General features: G+C 52.2%; 37 non-coding genes across 37 annotated transcripts; 29 read left to right on the top strand and 8 right to left on the bottom strand.

Annotated features, from left to right (window-relative positions):
* The first annotated feature begins 203 nt into the window (after positions 1 to 203).
* On the top strand, positions 204 to 275 carry Trnae-uuc (transfer RNA glutamic acid (anticodon UUC)). Its single transcript has one exon. It is a non-coding gene; the product is annotated as a tRNA-Glu (tRNA).
* A 198-nt stretch (positions 276 to 473) lies between these two features.
* Positions 474 to 547, top strand: Trnai-aau (transfer RNA isoleucine (anticodon AAU)). Its single transcript has one exon. It is a non-coding gene; the product is annotated as a tRNA-Ile (tRNA).
* Positions 548 to 1,148: 601 nt separating this feature from the next.
* On the bottom strand, positions 1,149 to 1,220 carry Trnag-ucc (transfer RNA glycine (anticodon UCC)). Its single transcript has one exon. It is a non-coding gene; the product is annotated as a tRNA-Gly (tRNA).
* A 341-nt stretch (positions 1,221 to 1,561) lies between these two features.
* Trnag-gcc (transfer RNA glycine (anticodon GCC)) lies at positions 1,562 to 1,632 on the top strand. The gene has a single exon. It is a non-coding gene; the product is annotated as a tRNA-Gly (tRNA).
* Positions 1,633 to 2,013: 381 nt separating this feature from the next.
* Positions 2,014 to 2,086, top strand: Trnam-cau (transfer RNA methionine (anticodon CAU)). The gene has a single exon. It is a non-coding gene; the product is annotated as a tRNA-Met (tRNA).
* Positions 2,087 to 2,382: 296 nt separating this feature from the next.
* Positions 2,383 to 2,454, top strand: Trnae-uuc (transfer RNA glutamic acid (anticodon UUC)). The gene has a single exon. It is a non-coding gene; the product is annotated as a tRNA-Glu (tRNA).
* Positions 2,455 to 2,652: 198 nt separating this feature from the next.
* Trnai-aau (transfer RNA isoleucine (anticodon AAU)) lies at positions 2,653 to 2,726 on the top strand. The gene has a single exon. It is a non-coding gene; the product is annotated as a tRNA-Ile (tRNA).
* Positions 2,727 to 3,327: 601 nt separating this feature from the next.
* Positions 3,328 to 3,399, bottom strand: Trnag-ucc (transfer RNA glycine (anticodon UCC)). Its single transcript has one exon. It is a non-coding gene; the product is annotated as a tRNA-Gly (tRNA).
* A 341-nt stretch (positions 3,400 to 3,740) lies between these two features.
* Trnag-gcc (transfer RNA glycine (anticodon GCC)) lies at positions 3,741 to 3,811 on the top strand. The gene has a single exon. It is a non-coding gene; the product is annotated as a tRNA-Gly (tRNA).
* A 381-nt stretch (positions 3,812 to 4,192) lies between these two features.
* Positions 4,193 to 4,265, top strand: Trnam-cau (transfer RNA methionine (anticodon CAU)). The gene has a single exon. It is a non-coding gene; the product is annotated as a tRNA-Met (tRNA).
* A 296-nt stretch (positions 4,266 to 4,561) lies between these two features.
* Positions 4,562 to 4,633, top strand: Trnae-uuc (transfer RNA glutamic acid (anticodon UUC)). The gene has a single exon. It is a non-coding gene; the product is annotated as a tRNA-Glu (tRNA).
* Positions 4,634 to 4,831: 198 nt separating this feature from the next.
* On the top strand, positions 4,832 to 4,905 carry Trnai-aau (transfer RNA isoleucine (anticodon AAU)). The gene has a single exon. It is a non-coding gene; the product is annotated as a tRNA-Ile (tRNA).
* A 601-nt stretch (positions 4,906 to 5,506) lies between these two features.
* Positions 5,507 to 5,578, bottom strand: Trnag-ucc (transfer RNA glycine (anticodon UCC)). The gene has a single exon. It is a non-coding gene; the product is annotated as a tRNA-Gly (tRNA).
* Positions 5,579 to 5,919: 341 nt separating this feature from the next.
* Positions 5,920 to 5,990, top strand: Trnag-gcc (transfer RNA glycine (anticodon GCC)). The gene has a single exon. It is a non-coding gene; the product is annotated as a tRNA-Gly (tRNA).
* Positions 5,991 to 6,371: 381 nt separating this feature from the next.
* On the top strand, positions 6,372 to 6,444 carry Trnam-cau (transfer RNA methionine (anticodon CAU)). The gene has a single exon. It is a non-coding gene; the product is annotated as a tRNA-Met (tRNA).
* Positions 6,445 to 6,740: 296 nt separating this feature from the next.
* Positions 6,741 to 6,812, top strand: Trnae-uuc (transfer RNA glutamic acid (anticodon UUC)). Its single transcript has one exon. It is a non-coding gene; the product is annotated as a tRNA-Glu (tRNA).
* Positions 6,813 to 7,010: 198 nt separating this feature from the next.
* Positions 7,011 to 7,084, top strand: Trnai-aau (transfer RNA isoleucine (anticodon AAU)). The gene has a single exon. It is a non-coding gene; the product is annotated as a tRNA-Ile (tRNA).
* Positions 7,085 to 7,685: 601 nt separating this feature from the next.
* Trnag-ucc (transfer RNA glycine (anticodon UCC)) lies at positions 7,686 to 7,757 on the bottom strand. Its single transcript has one exon. It is a non-coding gene; the product is annotated as a tRNA-Gly (tRNA).
* Positions 7,758 to 8,098: 341 nt separating this feature from the next.
* On the top strand, positions 8,099 to 8,169 carry Trnag-gcc (transfer RNA glycine (anticodon GCC)). Its single transcript has one exon. It is a non-coding gene; the product is annotated as a tRNA-Gly (tRNA).
* A 381-nt stretch (positions 8,170 to 8,550) lies between these two features.
* Positions 8,551 to 8,623, top strand: Trnam-cau (transfer RNA methionine (anticodon CAU)). The gene has a single exon. It is a non-coding gene; the product is annotated as a tRNA-Met (tRNA).
* Positions 8,624 to 8,919: 296 nt separating this feature from the next.
* Positions 8,920 to 8,991, top strand: Trnae-uuc (transfer RNA glutamic acid (anticodon UUC)). Its single transcript has one exon. It is a non-coding gene; the product is annotated as a tRNA-Glu (tRNA).
* A 198-nt stretch (positions 8,992 to 9,189) lies between these two features.
* On the top strand, positions 9,190 to 9,263 carry Trnai-aau (transfer RNA isoleucine (anticodon AAU)). Its single transcript has one exon. It is a non-coding gene; the product is annotated as a tRNA-Ile (tRNA).
* A 601-nt stretch (positions 9,264 to 9,864) lies between these two features.
* On the bottom strand, positions 9,865 to 9,936 carry Trnag-ucc (transfer RNA glycine (anticodon UCC)). Its single transcript has one exon. It is a non-coding gene; the product is annotated as a tRNA-Gly (tRNA).
* A 341-nt stretch (positions 9,937 to 10,277) lies between these two features.
* Positions 10,278 to 10,348, top strand: Trnag-gcc (transfer RNA glycine (anticodon GCC)). The gene has a single exon. It is a non-coding gene; the product is annotated as a tRNA-Gly (tRNA).
* Positions 10,349 to 10,729: 381 nt separating this feature from the next.
* Trnam-cau (transfer RNA methionine (anticodon CAU)) lies at positions 10,730 to 10,802 on the top strand. Its single transcript has one exon. It is a non-coding gene; the product is annotated as a tRNA-Met (tRNA).
* A 296-nt stretch (positions 10,803 to 11,098) lies between these two features.
* On the top strand, positions 11,099 to 11,170 carry Trnae-uuc (transfer RNA glutamic acid (anticodon UUC)). Its single transcript has one exon. It is a non-coding gene; the product is annotated as a tRNA-Glu (tRNA).
* Positions 11,171 to 11,368: 198 nt separating this feature from the next.
* Trnai-aau (transfer RNA isoleucine (anticodon AAU)) lies at positions 11,369 to 11,442 on the top strand. Its single transcript has one exon. It is a non-coding gene; the product is annotated as a tRNA-Ile (tRNA).
* Positions 11,443 to 12,043: 601 nt separating this feature from the next.
* Positions 12,044 to 12,115, bottom strand: Trnag-ucc (transfer RNA glycine (anticodon UCC)). The gene has a single exon. It is a non-coding gene; the product is annotated as a tRNA-Gly (tRNA).
* A 341-nt stretch (positions 12,116 to 12,456) lies between these two features.
* On the top strand, positions 12,457 to 12,527 carry Trnag-gcc (transfer RNA glycine (anticodon GCC)). The gene has a single exon. It is a non-coding gene; the product is annotated as a tRNA-Gly (tRNA).
* Positions 12,528 to 12,908: 381 nt separating this feature from the next.
* Trnam-cau (transfer RNA methionine (anticodon CAU)) lies at positions 12,909 to 12,981 on the top strand. Its single transcript has one exon. It is a non-coding gene; the product is annotated as a tRNA-Met (tRNA).
* Positions 12,982 to 13,277: 296 nt separating this feature from the next.
* On the top strand, positions 13,278 to 13,349 carry Trnae-uuc (transfer RNA glutamic acid (anticodon UUC)). The gene has a single exon. It is a non-coding gene; the product is annotated as a tRNA-Glu (tRNA).
* A 198-nt stretch (positions 13,350 to 13,547) lies between these two features.
* Positions 13,548 to 13,621, top strand: Trnai-aau (transfer RNA isoleucine (anticodon AAU)). Its single transcript has one exon. It is a non-coding gene; the product is annotated as a tRNA-Ile (tRNA).
* Positions 13,622 to 14,195: 574 nt separating this feature from the next.
* Positions 14,196 to 14,267, bottom strand: Trnag-ucc (transfer RNA glycine (anticodon UCC)). Its single transcript has one exon. It is a non-coding gene; the product is annotated as a tRNA-Gly (tRNA).
* A 6,281-nt stretch (positions 14,268 to 20,548) lies between these two features.
* Positions 20,549 to 20,621, top strand: Trnam-cau (transfer RNA methionine (anticodon CAU)). The gene has a single exon. It is a non-coding gene; the product is annotated as a tRNA-Met (tRNA).
* Positions 20,622 to 20,917: 296 nt separating this feature from the next.
* On the top strand, positions 20,918 to 20,989 carry Trnae-uuc (transfer RNA glutamic acid (anticodon UUC)). Its single transcript has one exon. It is a non-coding gene; the product is annotated as a tRNA-Glu (tRNA).
* Positions 20,990 to 21,187: 198 nt separating this feature from the next.
* Positions 21,188 to 21,261, top strand: Trnai-aau (transfer RNA isoleucine (anticodon AAU)). Its single transcript has one exon. It is a non-coding gene; the product is annotated as a tRNA-Ile (tRNA).
* Positions 21,262 to 21,847: 586 nt separating this feature from the next.
* Trnag-ucc (transfer RNA glycine (anticodon UCC)) lies at positions 21,848 to 21,919 on the bottom strand. Its single transcript has one exon. It is a non-coding gene; the product is annotated as a tRNA-Gly (tRNA).
* Positions 21,920 to 25,276: the final 3,357 nt, after the last annotated feature.

The following is a 25,276-nucleotide window of genomic DNA, read 5'->3' as shown; positions in this document are numbered from 1 at the left end:
TTCCTGTTATTGCTACTTACAGCTTCCCTTTTCCTCTTCTCCCAGCAGAGCATGAAGCCAAAAGCATTGCTCTGAGACGTTTGAGGTGCGCGCCTTGCCAGTCAGCATGCGCAAAGATGCTCGCAAAGAGAGATCGGCGCCGACGCGGGAATCGGCACGAAATGGGCCAAGGGGCCGTCCGAACCGTCGAAGAAATGCACACATCCGGTGTGGTCTAGTGGCTAGGATACCTGGCTTTCACCCAGGAGGCTCGGGTTCGATTCCCGGTACCGGAACGGAATTTTTTCCACACTAATCGTGACGAGTTTGAGCTGTCAGAGCTGCCGTTTCCCGTCCTGCGAGCAATATAGCTACTGCTTCGTGACAGTCAGCAGGATATAGACGAGGGAAGCAGACACACGACTGCCATAGAAATGGTGTATGGCTTCATGCCACACGGTTCCAGCGTAGGGCTGAGCAACTGCATCTGTGGAGGCCCGTTAGCTCAGTTGGTTAGAGCGTCGTGCTAATAACGCGAAGGTCGTGGGTTCGATCCCCCCACGGGCCACTACGCTTTTACTACTACGAAAAGGCAGCGCCGATTTCAGCTGGCGAGTGTGATGACCAAAAGATCATCACCCTGCGTGGAAGTTGACAGAGGTTCCGAACCCGACCTGTCGGGAAGCGCTACAGCATTCACTCGCCAATGGCCATAGTGTGCTCAATACACTGGTTCTCAACCGATAAAGAGAAAATGAAAGGAAATGTCCGATTGCCGATGCGTAACAACTTTGGCCCTTGTCAGTACTTGGGCGGGTGAGTGCATCGGAACACAGGGTACTGTTGGCAGTTTTACTTCGTATTTTTCTTTCTCCTTTATTTTCGGAGCCACAGCCCGATTCGGTCATGGAGACGCCACCGTGAAATGAAGGGGCGTGCCGTGTGTCCATCGCCTCGCCTCGCCTCTCCTTACCTCTCTCAGTCGTTTCTCGTGCTTGTTGTTTTGATATAGGCCGATTTGAGAGCGTCAGCTCTCGCGTCAGCCGAGCAAAGTCGAGACAAGTCGAGACACACTACAGGCTGGTCTGCAGCGAGTAACAGGGAGGGGAAAAAAACATTAATTTCAAGGCGCGTGGCAAAAGTACTCAAACGCGAAATTAAAAGCCTGCTGCGGTGGCCGGGAATCGAACCCGGATCAACTGCTTGGAAGGCAACTATGCTGACCATTACACCACCACCGCACAAGCGAGGGCCCCGGCGCCGCACTGTGTCGGCTTCCCGCCTGTCGGCAGCGGCCGAAGGTGGTGGTACCTGGCAGGCGCATTTCGAGGTAGGCTAGGGGAGCACATCCAGACGCATTCGGACAGCATATCCGCGCACATTTCGCATCCTTTGGCAAGAGTCGGCTCCGGCGACGCAAGAGTACCCAGAGGATCGCGTTCTGGCGGCGATTTTAAGCAGTACAGTGCAGGGTTCAGCGTCTGCAGCATCTTCTCGACAGAATGCTATGGCGCTTGACGACAGTCCCACTTTCCCTCAAGACAACTGCTCGGGAAGCAGCGCGAAGTTGCTACCGCCCGGAGCATCGGTGGTTCAGTGGTAGAATGCTCGCCTGCCACGCGGGCGGCCCGGGTTCGATTCCCGGCCGATGCATCATTTTGCTTTTCCCGCGGTAATGCTGCCGTGTGGCTTGCGCGCTTTACATGCACGATCCACAAGAATGTATAGCTGGATTCCTTTGAGAAGAACCGAGAACGCAGCACTAGCGGGTCCCCACTGGGACGCTCGCATCATGTTCTACAGACTAGCGTCGGCCTGGCCTCACAAGTTGCTGTGTCCAGGTGCCTCCGAGGCACTGAACTTTAACGACAAGGAGTGCTGCCTATCGTTGCAAAAGCTGCAGCAACACCGCAATCAACTGGGCCGGCAATGCACGTGTAGCAAACAGAACACGTTATCCAGGAAGTACAGTGTCTTCACGTCTAACATTGGGTGTGGTACTTACCCAGCTTCCAGGACAAACGCTTCACCGGTGCCTCGGTAGCGCAGTAGGCAGCGCGTAAGTCTCATAATCTTAAGGTCGTGAGTTCGATCCTCACCCGGGGCATTTAATTTTCTGTGACCGATGGTGGTGCTGTTGCTAGGACCCCAATTTATTTCTTGTTTGTTATCCACAACGCTTCAGCGGGAAAATGTTTACTTCCTGTTATTGCTACTTACAGCTTCCCTTTTCCTCTTCTCCCAGCAGAGCATGAAGCCAAAAGCATTGCTCTGAGACGTTTGAGGTGCGCGCCTTGCCAGTCAGCATGCGCAAAGATGCTCGCAAAGAGAGATGGGCGCCGACGCGGGAATCGGCACGAAATGGGCCAAGGGGCCGTCCGAACCGTCGAAGAAATGCACACATCCGGTGTGGTCTAGTGGCTAGGATACCTGGCTTTCACCCAGGAGGCCCGGGTTCGATTCCCGGTACCGGAACGGAATTTTTTCCACACTAATCGTGACGAGTTTGAGCTGTCAGAGCTGCCGTTTCCCGTCCTGCGAGCAATATAGCTACTGCTTCGTGACAGTCAGCAGGATATAGACGAGGGAAGCAGACACACGACTGCCATAGAAATGGTGTATGGCTTCATGCCACACGGTTCCAGCGTAGGGCTGAGCAACTGCATCTGTCGAGGCCCGTTAGCTCAGTTGGTTAGAGCGTCGTGCTAATAACGCGAAGGTCGTGGGTTCGATCCCCCCACGGGCCACTACGCTTTTACTACTACGAAAAGGCAGCGCCGATTTCAGCTGGCGAGTGTGATGACCAAAAGATCATCACCCTGCGTGGAAGTTGACAGAGGTTCCGAACCCGACCTGTCGGGAAGCGCTACAGCATTCACTCGCCAATGGCCATAGTGTGCTCAATACACTGGTTCTCAACCGATAAAGAGAAAATGAAAGGAAATGTCCGATTGCCGATGCGTAACAACTTTGGCCCTTGTCAGTACTTGGGCGGGTGAGTGCATCGGAACACAGGGTACTGTTGGCAGTTTTACTTCGTATTTTTCTTTCTCCTTTATTTTCGGAGCCACAGCCCGATTCGGTCATGGAGACGCCACCGTGAAATGAAGGGGCGTGCCGTGTGTCCATCGCCTCGCCTCGCCTCTCCTTACCTCTCTCAGTCGTTTCTCGTGCTTGTTGTTTTGATATAGGCCGATTTGAGAGCGTCAGCTCTCGCGTCAGCCGAGCAAAGTCGAGACAAGTCGAGACACACTACAGGCTGGTCTGCAGCGAGTAACAGGGAGGGGAAAAAAACATTAATTTCAAGGCGCGTGGCAAAAGTACTCAAACGCGAAATTAAAAGCCTGCTGCGGTGGCCGGGAATCGAACCCGGATCAACTGCTTGGAAGGCAACTATGCTGACCATTACACCACCACCGCACAAGCGAGGGCCCCGGCGCCGCACTGTGTCGGCTTCCCGCCTGTCGGCAGCGGCCGAAGGTGGTGGTACCTGGCAGGCGCATTTCGAGGTAGGCTAGGGGAGCACATCCAGACGCATTCGGACAGCATATCCGCGCACATTTCGCATCCTTTGGCAAGAGTCGGCTCCGGCGACGCAAGAGTACCCAGAGGATCGCGTTCTGGCGGCGATTTTAAGCAGTACAGTGCAGGGTTCAGCGTCTGCAGCATCTTCTCGACAGAATGCTATGGCGCTTGACGACAGTCCCACTTTCCCTCAAGACAACTGCTCGGGAAGCAGCGCGAAGTTGCTACCGCCCGGAGCATCGGTGGTTCAGTGGTAGAATGCTCGCCTGCCACGCGGGCGGCCCGGGTTCGATTCCCGGCCGATGCATCATTTTGCTTTTCCCGCGGTAATGCTGCCGTGTGGCTTGCGCGCTTTACATGCACGATCCACAAGAATGTATAGCTGGATTCCTTTGAGAAGAACCGAGAACGCAGCACTAGCGGGTCCCCACTGGGACGCTCGCATCATGTTCTACAGACTAGCGTCGGCCTGGCCTCACAAGTTGCTGTGTCCAGGTGCCTCCGAGGCACTGAACTTTAACGACAAGGAGTGCTGCCTATCGTTGCAAAAGCTGCAGCAACACCGCAATCAACTGGGCCGGCAATGCACGTGTAGCAAACAGAACACGTTATCCAGGAAGTACAGTGTCTTCACGTCTAACATTGGGTGTGGTACTTACCCAGCTTCCAGGACAAACGCTTCACCGGTGCCTCGGTAGCGCAGTAGGCAGCGCGTAAGTCTCATAATCTTAAGGTCGTGAGTTCGATCCTCACCCGGGGCATTTAATTTTCTGTGACCGATGGTGGTGCTGTTGCTAGGACCCCAATTTATTTCTTGTTTGTTATCCACAACGCTTCAGCGGGAAAATGTTTACTTCCTGTTATTGCTACTTACAGCTTCCCTTTTCCTCTTCTCCCAGCAGAGCATGAAGCCAAAAGCATTGCTCTGAGACGTTTGAGGTGCGCGCCTTGCCAGTCAGCATGCGCAAAGATGCTCGCAAAGAGAGATGGGCGCCGACGCGGGAATCGGCACGAAATGGGCCAAGGGGCCGTCCGAACCGTCGAAGAAATGCACACATCCGGTGTGGTCTAGTGGCTAGGATACCTGGCTTTCACCCAGGAGGCCCGGGTTCGATTCCCGGTACCGGAACGGAATTTTTTCCACACTAATCGTGACGAGTTTGAGCTGTCAGAGCTGCCGTTTCCCGTCCTGCGAGCAATATAGCTACTGCTTCGTGACAGTCAGCAGGATATAGACGAGGGAAGCAGACACACGACTGCCATAGAAATGGTGTATGGCTTCATGCCACACGGTTCCAGCGTAGGGCTGAGCAACTGCATCTGTCGAGGCCCGTTAGCTCAGTTGGTTAGAGCGTCGTGCTAATAACGCGAAGGTCGTGGGTTCGATCCCCCCACGGGCCACTACGCTTTTACTACTACGAAAAGGCAGCGCCGATTTCAGCTGGCGAGTGTGATGACCAAAAGATCATCACCCTGCGTGGAAGTTGACAGAGGTTCCGAACCCGACCTGTCGGGAAGCGCTACAGCATTCACTCGCCAATGGCCATAGTGTGCTCAATACACTGGTTCTCAACCGATAAAGAGAAAATGAAAGGAAATGTCCGATTGCCGATGCGTAACAACTTTGGCCCTTGTCAGTACTTGGGCGGGTGAGTGCATCGGAACACAGGGTACTGTTGGCAGTTTTACTTCGTATTTTTCTTTCTCCTTTATTTTCGGAGCCACAGCCCGATTCGGTCATGGAGACGCCACCGTGAAATGAAGGGGCGTGCCGTGTGTCCATCGCCTCGCCTCGCCTCTCCTTACCTCTCTCAGTCGTTTCTCGTGCTTGTTGTTTTGATATAGGCCGATTTGAGAGCGTCAGCTCTCGCGTCAGCCGAGCAAAGTCGAGACAAGTCGAGACACACTACAGGCTGGTCTGCAGCGAGTAACAGGGAGGGGAAAAAAACATTAATTTCAAGGCGCGTGGCAAAAGTACTCAAACGCGAAATTAAAAGCCTGCTGCGGTGGCCGGGAATCGAACCCGGATCAACTGCTTGGAAGGCAACTATGCTGACCATTACACCACCACCGCACAAGCGAGGGCCCCGGCGCCGCACTGTGTCGGCTTCCCGCCTGTCGGCAGCGGCCGAAGGTGGTGGTACCTGGCAGGCGCATTTCGAGGTAGGCTAGGGGAGCACATCCAGACGCATTCGGACAGCATATCCGCGCACATTTCGCATCCTTTGGCAAGAGTCGGCTCCGGCGACGCAAGAGTACCCAGAGGATCGCGTTCTGGCGGCGATTTTAAGCAGTACAGTGCAGGGTTCAGCGTCTGCAGCATCTTCTCGACAGAATGCTATGGCGCTTGACGACAGTCCCACTTTCCCTCAAGACAACTGCTCGGGAAGCAGCGCGAAGTTGCTACCGCCCGGAGCATCGGTGGTTCAGTGGTAGAATGCTCGCCTGCCACGCGGGCGGCCCGGGTTCGATTCCCGGCCGATGCATCATTTTGCTTTTCCCGCGGTAATGCTGCCGTGTGGCTTGCGCGCTTTACATGCACGATCCACAAGAATGTATAGCTGGATTCCTTTGAGAAGAACCGAGAACGCAGCACTAGCGGGTCCCCACTGGGACGCTCGCATCATGTTCTACAGACTAGCGTCGGCCTGGCCTCACAAGTTGCTGTGTCCAGGTGCCTCCGAGGCACTGAACTTTAACGACAAGGAGTGCTGCCTATCGTTGCAAAAGCTGCAGCAACACCGCAATCAACTGGGCCGGCAATGCACGTGTAGCAAACAGAACACGTTATCCAGGAAGTACAGTGTCTTCACGTCTAACATTGGGTGTGGTACTTACCCAGCTTCCAGGACAAACGCTTCACCGGTGCCTCGGTAGCGCAGTAGGCAGCGCGTAAGTTTCATAATCTTAAGGTCGTGAGTTCGATCCTCACCCGGGGCATTTAATTTTCTGTGACCGATGGTGGTGCTGTTGCTAGGACCCCAATTTATTTCTTGTTTGTTATCCACAACGCTTCAGCGGGAAAATGTTTACTTCCTGTTATTGCTACTTACAGCTTCCCTTTTCCTCTTCTCCCAGCAGAGCATGAAGCCAAAAGCATTGCTCTGAGACGTTTGAGGTGCGCGCCTTGCCAGTCAGCATGCGCAAAGATGCTCGCAAAGAGAGATGGGCGCCGACGCGGGAATCGGCACGAAATGGGCCAAGGGGCCGTCCGAACCGTCGAAGAAATGCACACATCCGGTGTGGTCTAGTGGCTAGGATACCTGGCTTTCACCCAGGAGGCCCGGGTTCGATTCCCGGTACCGGAACGGAATTTTTTCCACACTAATCGTGACGAGTTTGAGCTGTCAGAGCTGCCGTTTCCCGTCCTGCGAGCAATATAGCTACTGCTTCGTGACAGTCAGCAGGATATAGACGAGGGAAGCAGACACACGACTGCCATAGAAATGGTGTATGGCTTCATGCCACACGGTTCCAGCGTAGGGCTGAGCAACTGCATCTGTCGAGGCCCGTTAGCTCAGTTGGTTAGAGCGTCGTGCTAATAACGCGAAGGTCGTGGGTTCGATCCCCCCACGGGCCACTACGCTTTTACTACTACGAAAAGGCAGCGCCGATTTCAGCTGGCGAGTGTGATGACCAAAAGATCATCACCCTGCGTGGAAGTTGACAGAGGTTCCGAACCCGACCTGTCGGGAAGCGCTACAGCATTCACTCGCCAATGGCCATAGTGTGCTCAATACACTGGTTCTCAACCGATAAAGAGAAAATGAAAGGAAATGTCCGATTGCCGATGCGTAACAACTTTGGCCCTTGTCAGTACTTGGGCGGGTGAGTGCATCGGAACACAGGGTACTGTTGGCAGTTTTACTTCGTATTTTTCTTTCTCCTTTATTTTCGGAGCCACAGCCCGATTCGGTCATGGAGACGCCACCGTGAAATGAAGGGGCGTGCCGTGTGTCCATCGCCTCGCCTCGCCTCTCCTTACCTCTCTCAGTCGTTTCTCGTGCTTGTTGTTTTGATATAGGCCGATTTGAGAGCGTCAGCTCTCGCGTCAGCCGAGCAAAGTCGAGACAAGTTGAGACACACTACAGGCTGGTCTGCAGCGAGTAACAGGGAGGGGAAAAAAACATTAATTTCAAGGCGCGTGGCAAAAGTACTCAAACGCGAAATTAAAAGCCTGCTGCGGTGGCCGGGAATCGAACCCGGATCAACTGCTTGGAAGGCAACTATGCTGACCATTACACCACCACCGCACAAGCGAGCGCCCCGGCGCCGCACTGTGTCGGCTTCCCGCCTGTCGGCAGCGGCCGAAGGTGGTGGTACCTGGCAGGCGCATTTCGAGGTAGGCTAGGGGAGCACATCCAGACGCATTCGGACAGCATATCCGCGCACATTTCGCATCCTTTGGCAAGAGTCGGCTCCGGCGACGCAAGAGTACCCAGAGGATCGCGTTCTGGCGGCGATTTTAAGCAGTACAGTGCAGGGTTCAGCGTCTGCAGCATCTTCTCGACAGAATGCTATGGCGCTTGACGACAGTCCCACTTTCCCTCAAGACAACTGCTCGGGAAGCAGCGCGAAGTTGCTACCGCCCGGAGCATCGGTGGTTCAGTGGTAGAATGCTCGCCTGCCACGCGGGCGGCCCGGGTTCGATTCCCGGCCGATGCATCATTTTGCTTTTCCCGCGGTAATGCTGCCGTGTGGCTTGCGCGCTTTACATGCACGATCCACAAGAATGTATAGCTGGATTCCTTTGAGAAGAACCGAGAACGCAGCACTAGCGGGTCCCCACTGGGACGCTCGCATCATGTTCTACAGACTAGCGTCGGCCTGGCCTCACAAGTTGCTGTGTCCAGGTGCCTCCGAGGCACTGAACTTTAACGACAAGGAGTGCTGCCTATCGTTGCAAAAGCTGCAGCAACACCGCAATCAACTGGGCCGGCAATGCACGTGTAGCAAACAGAACACGTTATCCAGGAAGTACAGTGTCTTCACGTCTAACATTGGGTGTGGTACTTACCCAGCTTCCAGGACAAACGCTTCACCGGTGCCTCGGTAGCGCAGTAGGCAGCGCGTAAGTTTCATAATCTTAAGGTCGTGAGTTCGATCCTCACCCGGGGCATTTAATTTTCTGTGACCGATGGTGGTGCTGTTGCTAGGACCCCAATTTATTTCTTGTTTGTTATCCACAACGCTTCAGCGGGAAAATGTTTACTTCCTGTTATTGCTACTTACAGCTTCCCTTTTCCTCTTCTCCCAGCAGAGCATGAAGCCAAAAGCATTGCTCTGAGACGTTTGAGGTGCGCGCCTTGCCAGTCAGCATGCGCAAAGATGCTCGCAAAGAGAGATGGGCGCCGACGCGGGAATCGGCACGAAATGGGCCAAGGGGCCGTCCGAACCGTCGAAGAAATGCACACATCCGGTGTGGTCTAGTGGCTAGGATACCTGGCTTTCACCCAGGAGGCCCGGGTTCGATTCCCGGTACCGGAACGGAATTTTTTCCACACTAATCGTGACGAGTTTGAGCTGTCAGAGCTGCCGTTTCCCGTCCTGCGAGCAATATAGCTACTGCTTCGTGACAGTCAGCAGGATATAGACGAGGGAAGCAGACACACGACTGCCATAGAAATGGTGTATGGCTTCATGCCACACGGTTCCAGCGTAGGGCTGAGCAACTGCATCTGTCGAGGCCCGTTAGCTCAGTTGGTTAGAGCGTCGTGCTAATAACGCGAAGGTCGTGGGTTCGATCCCCCCACGGGCCACTACGCTTTTACTACTACGAAAAGGCAGCGCCGATTTCAGCTGGCGAGTGTGATGACCAAAAGATCATCACCCTGCGTGGAAGTTGACAGAGGTTCCGAACCCGACCTGTCGGGAAGCGCTACAGCATTCACTCGCCAATGGCCATAGTGTGCTCAATACACTGGTTCTCAACCGATAAAGAGAAAATGAAAGGAAATGTCCGATTGCCGATGCGTAACAACTTTGGCCCTTGTCAGTACTTGGGCGGGTGAGTGCATCGGAACACAGGGTACTGTTGGCAGTTTTACTTCGTATTTTTCTTTCTCCTTTATTTTCGGAGCCACAGCCCGATTCGGTCATGGAGACGCCACCGTGAAATGAAGGGGCGTGCCGTGTGTCCATCGCCTCGCCTCGCCTCTCCTTACCTCTCTCAGTCGTTTCTCGTGCTTGTTGTTTTGATATAGGCCGATTTGAGAGCGTCAGCTCTCGCGTCAGCCGAGCAAAGTCGAGACAAGTTGAGACACACTACAGGCTGGTCTGCAGCGAGTAACAGGGAGGGGAAAAAAACATTAATTTCAAGGCGCGTGGCAAAAGTACTCAAACGCGAAATTAAAAGCCTGCTGCGGTGGCCGGGAATCGAACCCGGATCAACTGCTTGGAAGGCAACTATGCTGACCATTACACCACCACCGCACAAGCGAGCGCCCCGGCGCCGCACTGTGTCGGCTTCCCGCCTGTCGGCAGCGGCCGAAGGTGGTGGTACCTGGCAGGCGCATTTCGAGGTAGGCTAGGGGAGCACATCCAGACGCATTCGGACAGCATATCCGCGCACATTTCGCATCCTTTGGCAAGAGTCGGCTCCGGCGACGCAAGAGTACCCAGAGGATCGCGTTCTGGCGGCGATTTTAAGCAGTACAGTGCAGGGTTCAGCGTCTGCAGCATCTTCTCGACAGAATGCTATGGCGCTTGACGACAGTCCCACTTTCCCTCAAGACAACTGCTCGGGAAGCAGCGCGAAGTTGCTACCGCCCGGAGCATCGGTGGTTCAGTGGTAGAATGCTCGCCTGCCACGCGGGCGGCCCGGGTTCGATTCCCGGCCGATGCATCATTTTGCTTTTCCCGCGGTAATGCTGCCGTGTGGCTTGCGCGCTTTACATGCACGATCCACAAGAATGTATAGCTGGATTCCTTTGAGAAGAACCGAGAACGCAGCACTAGCGGGTCCCCACTGGGACGCTCGCATCATGTTCTACAGACTAGCGTCGGCCTGGCCTCACAAGTTGCTGTGTCCAGGTGCCTCCGAGGCACTGAACTTTAACGACAAGGAGTGCTGCCTATCGTTGCAAAAGCTGCAGCAACACCGCAATCAACTGGGCCGGCAATGCACGTGTAGCAAACAGAACACGTTATCCAGGAAGTACAGTGTCTTCACGTCTAACATTGGGTGTGGTACTTACCCAGCTTCCAGGACAAACGCTTCACCGGTGCCTCGGTAGCGCAGTAGGCAGCGCGTAAGTCTCATAATCTTAAGGTCGTGAGTTCGATCCTCACCTGGGGCATTTAATTTTCTGTGACCGATGGTGGTGCTGTTGCTAGGACCCCAATTTATTTCTTGTTTGTTATCCACAACGCTTCAGCGGGAAAATGTTTACTTCCTGTTATTGCTACTTACAGCTTCCCTTTTCCTCTTCTCCCAGCAGAGCATGAAGCCAAAAGCATTGCTCTGAGACGTTTGAGGTGCGCGCCTTGCCAGTCAGCATGCGCAAAGATGCTCGCAAAGAGAGATCGGCGCCGACGCGGGAATCGGCACGAAATGGGCCAAGGGGCCGTCCGAACCGTCGAAGAAATGCACACATCCGGTGTGGTCTAGTGGCTAGGATACCTGGCTTTCACCCAGGAGGCTCGGGTTCGATTCCCGGTACCGGAACGGAATTTTTTCCACACTAATCGTGACGAGTTTGAGCTGTCAGAGCTGCCGTTTCCCGTCCTGCGAGCAATATAGCTACTGCTTCGTGACAGTCAGCAGGATATAGACGAGGGAAGCAGACACACGACTGCCATAGAAATGGTGTATGGCTTCATGCCACACGGTTCCAGCGTAGGGCTGAGCAACTGCATCTGTGGAGGCCCGTTAGCTCAGTTGGTTAGAGCGTCGTGCTAATAACGCGAAGGTCGTGGGTTCGATCCCCCCACGGGCCACTACGCTTTTACTACTACGAAAAGGCAGCGCCGATTTCAGCTGGCGAGTGTGATGACCAAAAGATCATCACCCTGCGTGGAAGTTGACAGAGGTTCCGAACCCGACCTGTCGGGAAGCGCTACAGCATTCACTCGCCAATGGCCATAGTGTGCTCAATACACTGGTTCTCAACCGATAAAGAGAAAATGAAAGGAAATGTCCGATTGCCGATGCGTAACAACTTTGGCCCTTGTCAGTACTTGGGCGGGTGAGTGCATCGGAACACAGGGTACTGTTGGCAGTTTTACTTCGTATTTTTCTTTCTCCTTTATTTTCGGAGCCACAGCCCGATTCGGTCATGGAGACGCCACCGTGAAATGAAGGGGCGTGCCTTGTGTCCATCGCCTCGCCTCGCCTCTCCTTACCTCTCTCAGTCGTTTCTCGTGCTTGTTGTTTTGATATAGGCCGATTTGAGAGCGTCAGCTCTCGCGTCAGCCGAGCAAAGTCGAGACAAGTCGAGACACACTACAGGCTGGTCTGCAGCGAGTAACAGGGAGGGGAAAAAAACATTAATTTCAAGGCGCGTGGCAAAAGTACTCAAACGCGAAATTAAAAGCCTGCTGCGGTGGCCGGGAATCGAACCCGGATCAACTGCTTGGAAGGCAACTATGCTGACCATTACACCACCACCGCACAAGCGAGCGCCCCGGCGCCGCACTGTGTCGGCTTCCCGCCTGTCGGCAGCGGCCGAAGGTGGTGGTACCTGGCAGGCGCATTTCGAGGTAGGCTAGGGGAGCACATCCAGACGCATTCGGACAGCATATCCGCGCACATTTCGCATCCTTTGGCAAGAGTCGGCTCCGGCGACGCAAGAGTACCCAGAGGATCGCGTTCTGGCGGCGATTTTAAGCAGTACAGTGCAGGGTTCAGCGTCTGCAGCATCTTCTCGACAGAATGCTATGGCGCTTGACGACAGTCCCACTTTCCCTCAAGACAACTGCTCGGGAAGCAGCGCGAAGTTGCTACCGCCCGGAGCATCGGTGGTTCAGTGGTAGAATGCTCGCCTGCCACGCGGGCGGCCCGGGTTCGATTCCCGGCCGAAGCATCATTTTGCTTTTCCCGCGGTAATGCTGCCGTGTGGCTTGCGCGCTTTACATGCACGATCCACAAGAATGTATAGCTGGATTCCTTTGAGAAGAACCGAGAACGCAGCACTAGCGGGTCCCCACTGGGACGCTCGCATCATGTTCTACAGACTAGCGTCGGCCTGGCCTCACAAGTTGCTGTGTCCAGGTGCCTCCGAGGCACTGAACTTTAACGACAAGGAGTGCTGCCTATCGTTGCAAAAGCTGCAGCAACACCGCAATCAACTGGGCCGGCAATGCACGTGTAGCAAACAGAACACGTTATCCAGGAAGTACAGTGTCTTCACGTCTAACATTGGGTGTGGTACTTACCCAGCTTCCAGGACAAACGCTTCACCGGTGCCTCGGTAGCGCAGTAGGCAGCGCGTAAGTCTCATAATCTTAAGGTCGTGAGTTCGATCCTCACCCGGGGCATTTAATTTTCTGTGACCGATGGTGGTGCTGTTGCTAGGACCCCAATTTATTTCTTGTTTGTTATCCACAACGCTTCAGCGGGAAAATGTTTACTTCCTGTTATTGCTACTTACAGCTTCCCTTTTCCTCTTCTCCCAGCAGAGCATGAAGCCAAAAGCATTGCTCTGAGACGTTTGAGGTGCGCGCCTTGCCAGTCAGCATGCGCAAAGATGCTCGCAAAGAGAGATGGGCGCCGACGCGGGAATCGGCACGAAATGGGCCAAGGGGCCGTCCGAACCGTCGAAGAAATGCACACATCCGGTGTGGTCTAGTGGCTAGGATACCTGGCTTTCACCCAGGAGGCCCGGGTTCGATTCCCGGTACCGGAACGGAATTTTTTCCACACTAATCGTGACGAGTTTGAGCTGTCAGAGCTGCCGTTTCCCGTCCTGCGAGCAATATAGCTACTGCTTCGTGACAGTCAGCAGGATATAGACGAGGGAAGCAGACACACGACTGCCATAGAAATGGTGTATGGCTTCATGCCACACGGTTCCAGCGTAGGGCTGAGCAACTGCATCTGTCGAGGCCCGTTAGCTCAGTTGGTTAGAGCGTCGTGCTAATAACGCGAAGGTCGTGTGTTCGATCCCCCCACGTGCCACTACGCTTTTACTACTACGAAAAGGCAGCGCCGATTTCAGCTGGCGAGTGTGATGACCACCCTGCGTGGAAGTTGACAGAGGTTCCAAACCCGACCTGTCGGGAAGCGCTACAGCATTCACTCGCCAATGGCCATAGTGTGCTCAAAACACTGGTTCTCAACCGATAAAGAGAAAACGAAAGGAAATGTCCGATTGCCGATGCGTAACAACTTTGGCCCTTGTCAGTACTTGGGCGGGTAAGTGCATCGGAACACAGGGTACTGTTGGCAGTTTTACTTCCTATTTTTCTTTCTCCTTTGTTTTCGGAGCCACAGCCCGATTCGGTCAGGGAGACGCCACCGTGAAATGAAGGGGCGTGCTGTGTGTCCATCGCCTCGCCTCTCCTTACCTCTCTCAGTCGTTTCTCGTGCTTGTTGTTTTGATATAGGCCGATTTGAGAGCGTCAGCTCTCGCAAAGTCGAGACAAGTCGAGACACACTATAGGCTGGTCTGCAGCGAGTAACAGGGAGGAAAAAAAAACATTAATTTCAAGGCGCGTGGCAAAAGTACTCAAAGGCGAAATTAAAAGCCTGCTGCGGTGGCCGGGAATCGAACCCGGATCAACTGCTTGGAAGGCAACTATGCTGACCATTACACCACCACCGCACAAGCGAGTGCCCCGGCGCCGCACTGTGTCGGCTTCCCGCCTGTCGGCAGCGGCCGAAGGTGGTGGTACCTGGCAGGCGCATTTCGAGGTAGGCTAGGGGAGCACATCCAGACGCATTCGGACAGCATATCCGCGCACATCGCGCGGAGCGGCGGAGCGGTTGCGGCTTTGTTTACATCGCGGGGCGGCGCTCAGCGAGTGTTTCGAGGTCCACGTGTTCAAGTTTAATCAACGTGAGTACCATGTCGGCAATTACTAGGACAAACACTGCACAGTTTGTGTTCGATAGAAATGCTTTGCGGCCCACCGCTTTTGAAATCCACGAATTTATATTTGAAGATTTGAAAATCCCGGAAGATCTAGTAGACACATTTCAATTGGATTTTGCGCAAGATTCGCTATTTTTGAAGTTCTTTTCCGGCGACATCTGTGAAAAGTTTGTTGAGAAATTTGGCGGCGTGCGTAAATTTAGGCATATCAATGGCACAGTCAGTGATGTTCAAATTGTGCCCTCGGGTTATGGCGTTAGAACGGTCCGAGTATTTAATGTGCCTCCTGAATGTGGTAACGATTTAATTGCACGTGCTCTAACTCAGTACGACGTTGTGTTGTCGGTTGTTAATAAAAGTGGTCTAGTGCGTACCGGTACCAGGTTAATAGTGGCGTACGTAGTGTCCGCATTGATTTAAAGAGACACATTCCATCTTATGTAATGATTGCGGGCTGTAGGGCTCAAGTGACGTATATCGGCCAGCCACCCACGTGCTCAATTTGTCATTCCACTGAGCATTTACGTGCAGACTGTACCCGTCGACGACCCGTGCAGCTCCCACGTAGTGACGTTGCGGCTACCGGCGGCCACTTTGTGCCACTACTGAGTGAAATCGTAGCGGGCACTGTACCACAACCCCGACACGCCGACCCCATTCGTGCTGAGGACGTGCCAAGTGAGGTGACTGTTACTGTCGAGGCACCACAGGACCGGATGGAGGACGCTCCCATTTTGTCCTCGGGTGTTGTAGCGTCGGATGCAGTTACTCCGGAGATCCCAGATGTTTCGGAGCATTCACCAGTTGCTATTCCGGAAGCGATGGACATCACCTTACCCCCACTTCCTCAGCCTGAAGAGGTTCCCCTCGCACCGAGAAAAGGGCGTACGAAGAAAAATAAAAATAAGGGTACTAGGAGTCAGCAGTCTGATGATGTGCCGTGCAGCCCTGTATCAGAGAGTGGCAGTGAGAGTGAGGTTCCGACATCGTGCCCCCCTTCCTCTGAAAGCACTGCGCGCCAGGAGCGTATAAGGGAACAAACAGCACAGCTCAAGGTTCTCCTGAATACGGCACGCGAACAGGGTGCGCATGCTGCGAAGCGCAAAAGCGAGCAAAGTAGCGAGCAGGCCCCCCAGCGCACGTGCAGGCACTCGGTGACGTCGGCCGCCGGTACAGCGACAACACAGGCGAATGGGGCCACGTCCACAGACACCGCTGGCGGTCGCGCCCAACAGACCGACCGACCAGCGGAGACGCCCTGGGAGAAGCAGGAAGAGGACGACCCTGGATCCCATTAGCGGCTTTTAGGCGGACGCGCTGCAGTTCGTGCCCACTTCACATGAGAGTTTCTGTTCTGCCGTTCCTGCACAATGAAGGATATTTTCTACACTGTATTGTCGACGTGTTACGTGATGCATTGCAGCGCTTCTTGACAGTTTTATTGGCAGGCTTAAGACGCAACATCTGCAGCTTTCGTTTCACATATTTCTTGCTAATATTTGAGTGTCTGTTTTAAATGGCCGCCGCTCGTCAACATCTAAAGATTTCCTCAGTTTTATCACTAAATGTCAATCGCATACAAGCTGCGCACAAGATTGCATGTTTCATTGACTTTTTAACTTTGGGAGGCTATGACATTGCATTGCTCCAAGAAGTTACAGTAAAGCGATTCGATAACGTTCCTGGATATGATGTCATCTATAACATTAATGTTGACGGTACTTGTGGCACCGCCGTCCTTTATAAAAATGGACTGCAACCAACTGACGTTCAATCTTTACCGCATGGCCGCCTCCTTACATGTACGATCCAGGATGTCACCTTTATTAATGTATACGCGCCGAGTGGCACCGACCACAAACGTGCTCGATCTGTGTTTTTTAACCAAGATGTGGTTCCGTTCTTTGCGTCGTCCCGCAATGTAATAGTCGGCGGTGACTTGAACTGTGTTACTGCAGCGGCCGATCATTTTCCAATGGCTAGCATGTGCCCGGAACTTTCGCAACTAATTGTGATCAATGATTTGATCGATGTTTGGCGACATTTTCATCCTGTCACAACGCAGTACACACATTTTTATCAGAACGGTGCCAGCAGACTTGATCGAATTTATGTATCGCGGCCACTTCAATCCTGTCTCCAGAGAGTAGCGGTACATCCCGTCGCTTTTAGTGATCACTGCGGAGTTGTGTGTGACATGCACCTACAGACCAATAGGCAGGCTCCACCTTGCCGTGTTTGGAAACTCAATACCCGTCATCTCTCTGCCGCCGGTTTACGTTGCGAGATTCAAAATATGTGGCAGCTTTGTTTTGAAAAACGGAGAAGTTATGCCTCAGTCTTACAATGGTGGGTCGACTTAGCCAAACCGCAGTTGCGCAATGTTGCGATGCGGTATGCAAGGGAGGTGTCATTTTGGGAGAGGCGCACCATTGCCTTTTATCAGCAGTGCCTACAAGATGCGCTGGATGCACCCGTGGCGCCTGGTCAAAACTTACGCGCACGTTTACGTAGGATTCAAAATAAGATACTCAATCTTCAACTCCAAAAGGCGAAAGGACTTCTGATCCGGAGCCGACCGCTGTGTGCAACACTTGAAGAGGTGCCGACGCTTTACCACTTGGCACGCGAGAAACGGTTGGCGCGGAGGAAAGTAATTACCGCTCTCATCACGGACACTGGTGCTCGTCTCACGGCGAAGCATGAGATCGTTCCCCATGTCTCCGACCATTTTAAGAGATTGTTCGGACGGATCGCTGTCGACGATGTAGCACTTTCGTTTCTGTTAGATGAATTGGATCCTGTCATCTCCGACTCTGACCGACAGTCACTGGATGAGATGATGTCACTGGCCGATGTGAAAGATGTGTTGCGCTCGTGTCGTCGGGGGAAGTCTCCAGGTCCCGATGGCCTTCCAGTAGAAGTTTACCTGGCTTATTGGGATATTTTCGGTGAGACATTGACGACCATGATAAATGAAATTGTTCGTGGTGCTGCGGTCCCTTCGAAGTTCGTTGAAGGGCGTATTATTTTGATTCCAAAGACACCGACAGCATGCCGTGTTGAGGCGCTACGCCCTATCACACTTTTAAATGCAGATTATAAACTGGCAGCGCGGTGCCTTGCAACGAAACTCAGTGTGGTCATGGACAAGGTCATCAGTCCGTTCCAGTCGTGTGGTGTGAAACGTCGCAGCATCTTTCATGCGGTGGCTTCATATCGAGACGTGGTCGCGTACGCGTCCATAAACGGCCTGTCCGCTGGAATTCTCTCCATCGACTTTGCCAATGCATTTGACCGTATCGGACACGATTATCTTTTCTCCGTAATGACAAAACTGGGGTTCGGCGGCCACTTTCTCACCGCTTTAAGGAATCTTTTAACGTCGGCGACTTCAATAATTGTAATCAATGGTTGGCAGTCGGCGCCCATCCCTATCACGAGGTCGGTCAGACAGGGCTGTCCTTTAGCAATGCTCCTATTCGTCATTGCGCTCGACCCGTTTTTGCGCGCGGTCGGCCGCATCATTGAGGGTGTCCAGGTCTGTCAGGTCTCTCTCAAGTGTGCTGCCTACGCTGACGACGTGGGACTTTTCATGGGGCGGACACACGACTTGGACAGAGTGCGCGATGTTTTGCTGTTATACGAACGTGCCTCTGGCGCCGTTCTAAATACGCGGAAAACAGTGTTAGTACCGCTGGGTCGGCGGGGACTGTATGCTGAACAGGACTGGTTCCGCGTTGTGCACACCCACAAAATTCTAGGACTCGACATTGTAGCGTGCCCACAAAAAATGCAAGTTTTAAACTGGAGGCGAATTCTTGGTACTGTGAAGGCCCTATGTCGTAGCCACTCAGGTCGCCGACTCAACTTACATCAACGTGTGGCTGTTATTAACACTTTCATCTTATCAAATGCGTGGTACATCGCCCAATTGCTTAGTGTTCCGAAGCAGATAGGGAGGGCGATCTCACAGGCGGTCTACTGGCTCCTGTGGCGGCACGAAATTTTTAAAGTCAAGGCTTCGACCTGTGCCATCGACCGGCAACTTGGCGGCCTCGGTTTCACCGACGTTCCACGCAAGTGCGACGCGCTGCTCGTCCACCGGACAGCCACCCTGCAGTCCGACATCCCGACAGGGACCACCGCGGCACTTCTGGAGCTCTACCGGCCACACTCTGAAGTGGCGCAACTTTCTCTTGCGGCCATCCCGTACAAGATGTCCTACATACGGGAGTACTTTTTAGCGAGAAGCTACGCTCTGTCAACGGCTACCGACAGGCACAGGACCGCCCGCAGCCTCTACGTTGCCCTGACTGGACAACCACCGCGTCATAAACTGGTGCTCCGGAACCCCACAGTGGAATGGGTGAATGTGTGGGCCAACATCAACAACCCGGTGTTGCCGTCGGACGTGAGTGCGCTCTGGTTCAAGATCGTCAACAACACCTTAGCGACGAACCAGCGACTTGCTGACATTCATCTCCTCCCCTCTGCCAACTGCGGAAGATGTGGAGATGTGGACACACGGGAACATCGATTTGAATGTGCATCGGTGTCGACGGTATGGCGGCTGTGTCAACGAATGGTATCCCACATTAATAGAACACCACCTCACCTCGTGTCTGTTCGTCGTGTGGTAGTGCCTAACTTCAAAGCCTTCCCGCGGACGAAGAATAACGCCACAGTCTGGATCTTAGGGCATACAATTTATGCCCTTATAGATATGGCCGTCACTGATACTGTGATATACCTGGACTATTTGTGGGCCCAGTATGTCAAACTGAAAGACTGCGTTAAAATTCGCGAACTGTTTGCAAATTTTTTGAAGGCTGCATTGGATTACGGCTATGAAATAGACATGCGAACAACACCTTGAAGTGAGATTACTGAGTTCCCGCGTTCCACTTTTTACTTATTTTTTCTCTCTTTTACTTGCTTTGTTTGAATTATGGCTGATGGATTGTGCCACCAAAACAACTAGGGCCCATCAGGTTTTATTTCCAAGAGAGGAGTGTTCTTTTAATTTTGAGAACGTTAATTTTGTTCACGAGGCTTCATGAGAAATTTTGGACGATATAGCCTGTTTTTATGTGGAACGTTCATGATTGCAGAATTTTTTTTCCGTTCCCGGACTGTCGAGATTTCATTTAATTACTTTACGTGAATTTATATTTTATTTGTGTGATGCGAACAACGCCATACACTCTCTCCTCAACCGGGGTGACACACGCTCGGCCAGAGGGAGAAGATTTTCCTTTTAAGTAGAATTGGAGTTTAGTTGACATACCAGAAGACGTGTTGAACCGGTGGATGAAAGAATACCGTCCACGAATTCCGAGCTATAATTCTTTTTCTTTCATCATTTTCTGGGGAAGAGGACCCCATACCATCTGAGATGAAGATGATTTTGTTTTCAAATTATTCCTATGTTCAACGGAATTCGACAGTCCAGCAACTACAGCGTTGAAGCTCGCCGAAGAAGGCATAATTTGGTGAGAGTAAGGAGGGCTATAAGGGGAGTTGGGAGGCCAAAAAAAAAAAAAAAAATAAATAAATAAAAAAAAAAAAAAGCGGTAGTATGCTCGCCTGCCACGCGGGCGGCCCGGGTTCGATTCCCGGCCGATGCATCATTTTGCTTTTCCCGCGGTAATGCTGCCGTGTGGCTTGCGCGCTTTACATGCACGATCCACAAGAATGTATAGCTGGATTCCTTTGAGAAGAACCGAGAACGCAGCACTAGCGGGTCCCCACTGGGACGCTCGCATCATGTTCTACAGACTAGCGTCGGCCTGGCCTCACAAGTTGCTGTGTCCAGGTGCCTCCGAGGCACTGAACTTTAACGACAAGGAGTGCTGCCTATCGTTGCAAAAGCTGCAGCAACACCGCAATTAACTGGGCCGGCAATGGACGTGTAGCAAACAGAACACGTTATCCAGGAAGTACAGTGTCTTCACGTCTAACATTGGGTATGATACTTACCCAGTTTCCAGGACAAAGGGTTCACCGGTGCCTCGGTAGCGCAGTAGGCAGCGCGTAAGTTTCATAATCTTAAGGTCGTGAGTTCGATCCTCACCCGGGGCATTTAATTTTCTGTGACTGATGGTGGTGCTGTTGCTGGGGCCCCAACTTATTTCTTGTTTGTTATCCACAACGCTTCAGCGGGAAAATGTTTACTTCCTGTTATTGCTACTTACAGCTTCCCTTTTTCTCTTCTCCCAGCAGAGCATGAAGCCAAAAGCATTGCTCTGAGACGTTTGAGGTGCGCGCCTTGCCAGTCAGCATGCGCAAAGATGCTCGCAAAGAGAGATGGGCGCCGACGCGGGACTCGGCACGAAATGCGACAAGGGACCGTCCGAACCGTCGAAGAAACGCACAGATCCGGTGTGGTCTAGTGGCTAGGATACCTGGCTTTCACCCAGGAGGCCCGGGTTCGATTCCCGGTACCGGAACGGAATTTTTTCCACACTACTCGTGACAAGTTTGAGCTGTCCGAGCTGCCGTTTCCCGTCCTGCTCACAATATAGCTACTGTTTCGTGACAGTCAGCAGAATATAGACGAGGGAAGCAGACACACGACGGCCATAGAAATGGTGTATGGCTTCATGCCACACGGTTCCAGCGTAGGCCTGAGCAACTGCATCTGTCGAGGCCCGTTAGCTCAGTTGGTTAGAGCGTCGTGCTAATAACGCGAAGGTCGTGGGTTCGATCCCCCCACGGGCCACTACGCTTTTACTACTACGAAAAGGCAGCGCCGATTTCAGCTGGCGAGTGTGATGACCACCCTGCGTGGAAGTTGACAGAGGTTCCAAACCCGACCTGTCGGGAAGCGCTACAGCATTCACTCGCCAATGGCCATAGTGTGCTCAAAACACTGGTTCTCAACCGATAAAGAGAAAACGAAAGGAAATGTCCGATTGCCGATGCGTAACAACTTTGGCCCTTGTCAGTACTTGGGCGGGTAAGTGCATCGGAACACAGGGTACTGTTGGCAGTTTTACTTCCTATTTTTCTTTCTCCTTTGTTTTCGGAGCCACAGCCCGATTCGGTCAGGGAGACGCCACCGTGAAATGAAGGGGCGTGCTGTGTGTCCATCGCCTCGCCTCTCCTTACCTCTCTCAGTCGTTTCTCGTGCTTGTTGTTTTGATATAGGCCGATTTGAGAGCGTCAGCTCTCGCGTCAGCTCTCGCAAAGTCGAGACAAGTCGAGACACACTATAGGCTGGTCTGCAGCGAGTAACAGGGAGGAAAAAAAAACATTAATTTCAAGGCGCGTGGCAAAAGTACTCAAAGGCGAAATTAAAAGCCTGCTGCGGTGGCCGGGAATCGAACCCGGATCAACTGCTTGGAAGGCAACTATGCTGACCATTACACCACCACCGCACAAGCGAGGGCCCCGGCGCCGCACTGTGTCGGCTTCCCGCCTGTCGGCAGCGGCCGAAGGTGGTGGTACCTGGCAGGCGCATTTCGAGGTAGGCTAGGGGAGCACATCCAGACGCATTCGGACAGCATATCCGCGCACATTTCGCATCCTTTGGCAAGAGTCGGCTCCGGTGACGCAAGAGTACGCAGAGGACCGCGTTCTGGCGGCGATTTTAAGCAGTACAGTGCAGGGTTCAGCGTCTGCAGCATCTTCTCGACAGAATGCTATGGCGCTTGACGACAGTCCCACTTTCCCTCAAGACAACTGCTCGGGAAGCAGCGTGAAGTTGCTACCGGCCGGAGCATCGGTGGTTCAGTGGTAAGTTCCGCTTGAGACGCGACAGCGATCGGACGTGCTGTGTATTCGATCCGCCGTTACCCTCGGGTTGTGAATATTTACCTTCTGTGTGTGACGTTTCTTTGTCTTCTGTTTTTCGTTGTTTCTTTGCCTTAGTGTTTGTTTTGTGTCTTGCGTTGTATTGCGGCTTTTGCCGCATTAATTAAGTGTTATGGCTTCCCGGTTGTTTCCGCGGAAGTGTACCCTCAGTTTTCAGTTTAACAAGGCTACCAGGAATGTCCAACCGACATCGTTGGAAATTCACGAATGGATTGTGGACAAGGTTGGCATTACATCGGACCAGGTACATACGGCGTATTTTGATACAGAATTATACTGCTTTTTTGTGAAATTGTTGAACCCGGTTTTGCTGGATAAGATATTACTTAAACATGGTGAGCAAGTGTCGTTCCGTCATAGGGATGGTTCTGTTAGCAGTGTTACTGTTTCAAATGCTGAAATTACGTATACCACAGTTCGGGTTTATAATTTACCCCCTGAAGTTGACAACAGCTATCTTAAGGAAGCTTTGCTTGGTTATGGTACTGTTCGGTCAATTCGAAATGAACGTTGGTCTGCACAACATAAGCTGCAATGTTATAATGGTGTCAGATCAGTTGAAATGCATATTAAGTCTAATATACCGTCCCATCTGATTGTATGTGGTTATCGTTTACATCTTACTTATGAGGGGCAGCTTGGTACATGTTTCCTATGTAATGAACATGGTCATGTTCGAGCTAATTGCCCTAAGCGGGTATTTGTGCTTAAAAATGGCCTAGCACAGCGCCGCAAATTAACGGTTGCCGATCTTGTGCCAGCAGCTTCCTCCACTGTTTCCTATCTGCCTCCTGCAGTAGCTTCTTCACAACAGGTGTCACCCTCCCCTGATGCAGGTTTTCCTCCGCTACCCACTCGCCCAGACGTATCGGCTGCTCCTATACCGATTCCGTCTGTTTCCAACAACAAACGCCGTCGTGCTAGTGATACCGGTAGCACTGATGACGAAGCTGCTGTTTCGCAGCCGGTTTGCGAATCTGATGAAAGAATTCCAGAATCTCCCATGCCTGTTTCGGAATCTGTTCCCGCTGTGTCTCCTGCTTTGCCTGATGACGTCAAACTTGCTGCCATGCCGTCGGCGCAAGAGCCACAACATTCGGTCGAGGTGTTGTTGACATCCCCACCGCCACAGGCATCACAACATGTTGACGACACTTCGGTGGAGACGGCTGTTTGTCGGAAAACCGCTCCTAGAACTGCGCGCTCCGCATCAGCAGACTCCAAACCTATCTTACCACCTCCTACACTTCCAATACCTACACATTCTGAAACCGGTGCCGATGTTCCTGATGCAGTTTTCCCCTTGATGGCTCCTCCTTCTGACTCCTCTCGCCCTGCTAATCCTTCAGACGCTTTGGTTGACGTGCCTGATCTCGAACCCCCCACTCCACCTGCTCTTGAATCTGGTGTGCATCAGATACGTCGTCGGGTGAAAGTGCCCCCCAATCTCCACGCGGTGCGGAAGAAACATAAGCATGCGAAGGACGACTCTGATTCCGTTGATTCTGGACAATCACCCTCTGCCATGTCTGATGTTGATGATATGGATGTAGTTGCTTCTAGTGTGGTGTAATTTGGGTTCATTTCCCATTTTTTGGTTGATGTTGCAGGCGTACACGTTTATTACCTTAAATATAAATGGCATTCAATCTGCTCTGAAGTTAGCGTCTCTGCAGCAGTTTATTTATGACTCTGCAGCTGATATTGTTTTCCTGCAGGAAGTCTCCGTTGCACACCTGTTTGTTCCTGGTTTTCGCACTATTATAAATTTTGCACCTGAGTTTTCTGCAGGTACTGCTTTCCTAATTCGTGACTGTATCCCCGTTACCGAAATTGAGCTTTTAGACTCGGGACGGGGCATTGGTTGTCGGTTATTTGACACGACCTTGGTTAACATTTACGCCCCCTCTGGTTCTAGCAAGCGGCAGGAAAGGTCTCGTTTTTATAAAGAGGATCTGATTTACCTTTTACGAAAAAATCCTGCGACCTTGATATTGGGGGGCGATTTTAATTGTGTGTTACAAGCTAAAGACCAATCCCCTCATTTTAATTATTGTTTCGAGCTACATTCTCTTGTACGTCAATTACGACTACGCGATGCGTGGGAGGTTAAACACCCCACTTTAGTTAAATTTACATTTTTTACTGCCACCTCAAGTAGTCGACTTGACCGATTGTATATTTCTGATCCCCTTAGTGTTTCTGTTTTAGATGTAGATGTTATTCCAGCCAGTTTTACGGATCATTGTGCCCTTTCTGTTATAATTAATTTGGAGCGTCAACCTCTTAAACTTTATAGGCCGCTGTGGAAATTAAATGTCTCCTTGCTCGATGACCCTGACATCGAACCTCTAATACAGACGGCGTGGGACTTTTGTTTACGTTCTCAGCGATACTATCCGTCTAAGCTTCATTGGTGGATGCACTGTGTGAAGCCAAAACTACGTCGCACTTTAATGTCCTACAGTTATAATAGAGCGCGAGATCTGAAACTGACTTTTGAATATTACTATTCGGTGCTTCGCGAACTTTATGATACTTCTACAATGACATGTGCCCACCTTTCTGAGATTCGGAAAATTAAGGCCAAGCTACTTAGTATTAAGCGGCTTCAGATGGAAGGATTGAAGATTAAATCTAAACCACCGTCCACGTTAGCACATGAAATGACTTCTATGTACCATCTGTTTCGTCACCACAAGAACCGTCGACGTGTATTGATTGACGGCCTTATGGCAGCTGATGGTCGCCGGCTTACCTTACAGAATCAAATAACCCATGAACTTACCTGCTACTATGAGACGTTATATACTGCGGCTGATTCTGATCCGAATGATGTTGACGAGATTTTAACTGCTATCCCATCAGTTTTAACAGAGGACCATAATGCGAAATTTTTAGCTCCTTTTACTGCAGACGAA

This window comes from Schistocerca gregaria, chromosome 2, assembly GCF_023897955.1.
Source record: "Schistocerca gregaria isolate iqSchGreg1 chromosome 2, iqSchGreg1.2, whole genome shotgun sequence".
NCBI lineage: Eukaryota > Metazoa > Arthropoda > Insecta > Orthoptera > Acrididae > Schistocerca > Schistocerca gregaria.
The sequence above is the reverse complement of the archived record's forward strand: the minus strand, read 5'-3'. Positions and strand labels throughout refer to the sequence as shown.